This window comes from Bos taurus, chromosome 19 (genome assembly GCF_002263795.3).
Source record: "Bos taurus isolate L1 Dominette 01449 registration number 42190680 breed Hereford chromosome 19, ARS-UCD2.0, whole genome shotgun sequence".
Classification (NCBI taxonomy): Eukaryota; Metazoa; Chordata; class Mammalia; order Artiodactyla; family Bovidae; genus Bos; species Bos taurus.
Genome location: NC_037346.1, coordinates 18,944,756 through 18,950,755, shown reverse-complemented (window position 1 = coordinate 18,950,755; position 6,000 = coordinate 18,944,756).

The window sequence follows — 6,000 nt, the reverse complement described above, 5'->3', positions numbered from 1 at the left end:
TAGAAAGGACAGAAAATTAAATGTAAAAATTGGCCCCAAGTCATCACTCCGCTTGTAATCTCTTTTACCTTTAAAAAACAGTTGTGTGTGAAGCCCAAGGTGACAAGTGACTACCCCATAAAGAAGGTGGGGGGACTGCCCCCCTGAGTTGGCAGCCACAGCAACAGGCTAGACTCTACCTGGGACCTGGGGCCCCCAGGCTAGTCATAGAGTCATCAGAGAAAGCTGGCCCAAGTGCATCATCAAACATCTAGAATGACAATATCTGCCGATCAGTCTATAGCCCTGGAGCCCCTTTCTTCAACCCTTAGGCTGAAGATCAAAGAGGCTTTCAAATTAAGAAGAGTCTCAATGCTGCATCTGGGAGGGGCAGGGAGGATGAGAGAGCGAGCAAGCCAGAGAGTGCGCATGATTCCCAAGAGAAGCACATGACCCATTTCAGGGCTTTATGGAATGTTTAGATAAATCTCTCAATTTTCAAAGGCTGAAAGGTAGGAAAAAACCAACATGGGAACTGTGAAAACCTCTTATAACACAAAGGGAAGGAACATAGCACTCAAGAGGAAAACCACGCTATTGAGTAAGGTGAAGTGTCGAGTACTGAGGAGAACAAAATATTCCTTTTTGAGCTCAGTACATAATTTCTCACAGGGAATGAAAGCTCTTTGTTTGAGAACATATCTTGCAGAGCATGACTGGCTTTGAAGAGGAAGCCTCCTAGGCATAGCCAAGATGGTCTGGTGAACAAAAAGATGGAGAGATAAGGAAATGAACCAGAAGTGGGAGGGGTTAGAGTAGATCAGAAGGGGCATGATGTGGGGAGAGTCTGAGGAGAAGAGCTAGAAGTTCAACAACCTCGAGGAGGAAATAGGCACCAAGCAGAGAAAAGAAATCTGGAGGGAAGTTTAGATGGCAACTCCATTTGTGTCCAGACGTTGCAGTCACGGGCATCCTGACCCAGTAAGCAATGGGCATGCGAAGAGCCAACCCTCTAGAAAAGACCCTGAAGCTGGGAAAGATTGAGGGCGAAAGGAGAAGATGGCAGTAGAGGATGAGACGGTTAGACAGCGTCACTGACTCAGTGGACATGAATCTGAGCAAACTCCAAGAGAGACAGTGAGGACAGGGGAGCCTGGCATGCTGCAGTCCATGGGTCACAAAGAGTCCAGTGATTTAGAGACTGAATAACAACAATTTGGCAAAAGAAAATTCTAAACTAGTCTCCCTAGAACTATACAGTCCAATATGGTAGCCATTAACGCCATGTGGCTATTTACATTTAAATTAAGTAAAATTTAATAAAATTGAAAATTCAATGCCTCAGTCACACCAGCCATATTTCAAGGGCTCAGTAGCCACCTGTGGCCAGTGGCTTCTATGTCAATGACTTATATATAAAACATTTCTAGATCACAGAAAATTCTACTGAAATAGCCATGGTCTAGAAAAATCCCTTGGAGAAGCCAATGGCACCCACTCCAGTACTCTTGCCTGGAAAATCCCATAGATGGAGGAGTCTGGTGGGCTGCAGTCCACGGGGTTGCTAAGAGTCAGACACAACTGAGCGACTTCACTTTCACTTTTCACTTTCATGCATTGGAGAAGGAAATGGCAACCCACTCCAGTGTTCTTGCCTGGAGAATACCAGGGACAGGGGAGCCTGGTGGGCTGCTGTCTATGGGGTCACACAGAGTTGGACACGACTGAAGTGACTTAGCAGCAGCAGCAGCAGCAGAAAAATCCCTTATGCTTTCTCACCTAATAGAAATTAAAACAAAGGAAGCTATTTCTTAGGGTAACTATGTTATCCATGCACAGAGATTATAAACATTCCTCTTCCTGGCGGGACACAGGGAAATTCCTTTGCTGTAAACTTTCTGTACTTAGTTGACTTTGGATACTTAGGGGTTTTGTCTTTTTTTAATCAGAATTTGCTTTAGGAAGGAAGACTAGAATTTTTTTTTTTTTTTTAAATCTTCTATCTGACCCAGATAGGATTCTTTGCCAAGATTCTTTGAGACTTCTAATTTTTTTTTTTTTTCTTGGCCCTCTTGGGGGCATTCGGGATCTTAGTTCTCTGATCAGAGATTAAACCCATGCTCCCTGCAGTGTGGCCAGAGAAGTCCCTGATACTTCCAATCTTTTAAAAATCTATATATTTATTTATTTATTTTGGCTGTGCCTGGTCTTAGTTGTAGCACACAGGGTGTTCGATCTTTGTTGCAGCACTTGAACTTTAGTTTAAGTTGTGGCATGCAAGCTTTTTAGTTTAGCGTGTGGGGTCTAGTTCCCTGACCAGGGATTGAACCTGGACCTCCTGCATTGGAAGTGTGGAGTCTTAGCCGCTGGAGGACAAGGCAAGTCCAGTAATTCCAATTTTTCATCCAGTCTAGTTAATCCAATCTATTTGGAGATCCTAGGAGTTGACTTGGTGGGCTTGCTTTCTGTGTCAACGCGGGTCACAGGATTTTCTCAGGCACCTTGCCTACTAGTTACTTTTCCAGGATGCCAAGAAGTTTGTTTCTTGTTCATCAGATATTGTGTTTAATCTGTGCTTCCCTGTGGCTCAGAGGGTAAAGAATCTGCCTGCAATGCTGGAGACCTAGGTTCAATCCCTGAGTTAGAAAGAGCCCCTGGGGAAGGGAATGGCCACCTGTTTCAGTGTTTAATCTGTCAGCTTGACAAAGATCACAGGGCTATTAGCACACATTGTAGGTCGATGTTGGAAGTAACTACAAGTTGCTAAAGCCTCTAATCTCTAGCAAACTGCCAGTGCTCCTGCACTTTGACTCAGCCATTCCTCTTCATGAATTTTCCTTGCAGATATATTCATAGAGCATAAAATGATTGACGCACCAGGTTATTCATTGCCATAGGATTTAGAAGCCTGGAAACAACCTCAATGTCCACAAATAGAGGCTTGCTTAAATAGGGTGTGCTATCCATATCATCAGAGAAGGCAATGGCAACCCACTCCAGTACTCTTGCCTGGAAAATCCCATGGACAGAGGAGCCTGGTAGGCTGCAGTCCATGGGGTCGCTAAGAGTTGGGAATGACTGAGCGACTTCACTTTCACTTTTCACTTTCATGCATTGGAGAAGGAAATGGCAACCCACTCCAGTGTTCTTGCCTGGAGAATCCCAGGGACAGAGGAGCCTGGTGGGCTGCCGTATATGGGGTCGCACAGAGTCGGACACTACTGAAGCGACTTAGTAGTAGTAGTATCCATATCATAGAATATTATGAAACCATGCAAAAGGATGAAAAAGTAAACTTCCCTGGTGGTCCAGTGGTTAAGAACCTGCCTTGCAATGCAGGGGACACAGGTTTGATCCCTGGTCCAGGAGGATTCCACATACCTCAGGGCAACTAAGCCCAGGCACCACAACTACTGAAGCCCACATGCCCTAGAGCTGGTGCTCCGAAATAGGAGAAGCCTCTGCAATGAGAAGCCTGCACACTGAAACTAGAGAGTAGCCCCAGCTCTCCCCAACTAGAGAAAAGCCCGAGCAGCAGCAAAGACCTAGCTCAGCCATCAATTAAAAAAAAAAAAAGGAACGAAACTCTCTTTATGTAGCAGTTGGGAACAATTTCCAAGATATATTGTTGGGTGAAAAATAAGCTCCTATTTTAAAAAAGAGGATGAACTAAGGGAAGAATATGTGTAATTTCAAAATATGTACAGAGGATCTCTGGAAGTGAAAGGAAATGAGGGACTGCTGGATTAGGAAGTGGGGGAAGGAGACTTTACTGACCAAATAGACTACATGTCCTATGGTACCATTTGAGTGCTGTACCACGTGGACCAATTGTCTGTTTAAAATATAAATTTAACACAAGTTGTTCCCCCGCTCCCGCCAAAGGGCTACTTCACCTTTCATCTTCCTTTCATAGTTTTGGTTAACTGATGAATTTGAATTTACAATTAGAAAAATGGCTTGCATGTCTGGTAACATGGCAGACTAGCTAACTACTGTTCTCCCACCAAGAACAGCTAATTATCACAGTGAAATAGGAACAATATCATCTTGAATATATCTGTGAGCTGTCAGAAAGTTAGAAATCCTCAGGCTAGAAGCAAAGAAGAACAATGAAGGCGGCTTGGACCCTGAGGGCTTGCCAAGAGGCTCTGGGGTCTGCAGAATGTGAGGATTTTAATAGGAGAGTCCCTCACAAACACAAAATCCCAAAGGTCCATACCATCAAGGTAAGATGAATTAAAAATGCCACCACACCGCCCGCAGTCTACAGGCAAATAGCCTAAGTTAAATCTTGGCATGGAGAACAGTGAGGAACTCCTTCCCTTAACCCTACCCCTGAGAACTCTTAGGGCTTTCCAGGTGGCACTAGTGGTAAAGATGGGAGTCCCTCAGTCATGTCTGACTCTTTGCCACCCCATGGACTGTAGACTGCCAGGTTCCTCTGTCCAAAGAACCTGCCTGCCAAGGCAGGGGACATGGGTCAGGAAATTCCCTGGAGGAGGACATGGCAACCCACTCCTGTATTCTTGCCTGGAGAATCCCATGAGCAGAAGAACCTGGCGGTCTTACAGTCCATAGAGTTGCAAAGAATCAGACACCGCTAAAGCAACCTAGCATGCATGCATGCACAAGAAATTTTAAACCCAAGCTGGTTCTCACAAACGATTGCAGCCTGAAACCTCAAGCTGAGGATGTTCAGTTGTCCTTGGCAGACAGTGTTCTCCAGAGCCTGATAGAAACAAATACAGAATCTTTATGAAAGAACTCGTGTTTGGGAATTTCCTAGTGGCCTAGAGGCTAGGATTCCAGGCTTTCAGTGTGGTGGCCTGGGTTCAATCCCTCACCGGGGAATTGAGATCCCACCAATGATGTGGCAAAAAGAAAAGAAAAGTACTCACATTAATCTTTGGACTCAAAGAATTTCTGCAAATAAATTAGAAGAAAATTGAGAAGATCAATAAACACATAAGGAAACAAGGCATCAGAAACAGAAGCTTACAGGATACAAATGCAGAATCAGACTTGCAAAAACAACCGATGTTGACACAATCAGAGCTGGGAGATTCAAGAAATAAAAGGGACAGTTAAAACTCTGAGTAAAGAGCAAGGGCTATTGAAAAAGAACCAAATAGAACTTGCAGTAGTAAAACAGATTTACTTTATGCAGATAACCATCAATGTGAAGGTGGGACTTCTCTGGTGGTCCAGTGACCAAGACTCTGAACTCCCCATGCAGGCAGTCCAGGTTCCATCCCTGGTCAGGGAACTAGATCCCACATGCCACAGCTAAAAAGATCCTGCATGCTGCAGTTAAGAGCAGCCACACACACACACACGCACACAAAATCCCAAGGTCTGTCCTCCTCAAAAAGCCTATAAAGCATGTGTAGTGCCCACCAGAGACCTGTGTGTGGCAAGTATTGATTGTTGCTTACCCAGCAGATCTCACCTTTAATGAGGTTGTCAGGTGGTGGTAGATTCAGGGGAGGCTGGCTTCCGCTCAAGCCCCAGAGGCGGAATCCTGATTGTTCAGAATCTAAGCAAATCATAGTTGTCTGTTCCCTTTGCCTGCCATTGACAGCCGGGCATATGAAGCCATTCCAGGCATGAAGATGTGAGAGGAAGCCTGCTGAGGACTTTGGGGAAGTTCTTTGCTCCTGAAGAGAGGTGAATGGCAAGAATTAGCCTTTTTCTAACTCTAGTTATGGTGACTTAGCAGCAGCAGCAGCAGTCATGATGTCTGTAGTGTGAAGCATGGAGCTGCAGCAGCCCTATCAGGACCATAAGGGGAGCTGACCTATTACATTGACAGGGGAGAGGCCAGTACATTGAGGATGAGTGGCAAGAGCTGAGGCCCTTGATGACCCAATTTTGCTGTTAAGTTCACCAATTCTGACACCACCTGACCTCCAAAATCCTTCTTCTGTGAATATACTTTTTGTTATTGTTTAAGCCATTTTGAGTTGAGCTCTTAGTGACTTACAGCAGAAGGCTTCTTGACCAACACACCAGACTCTG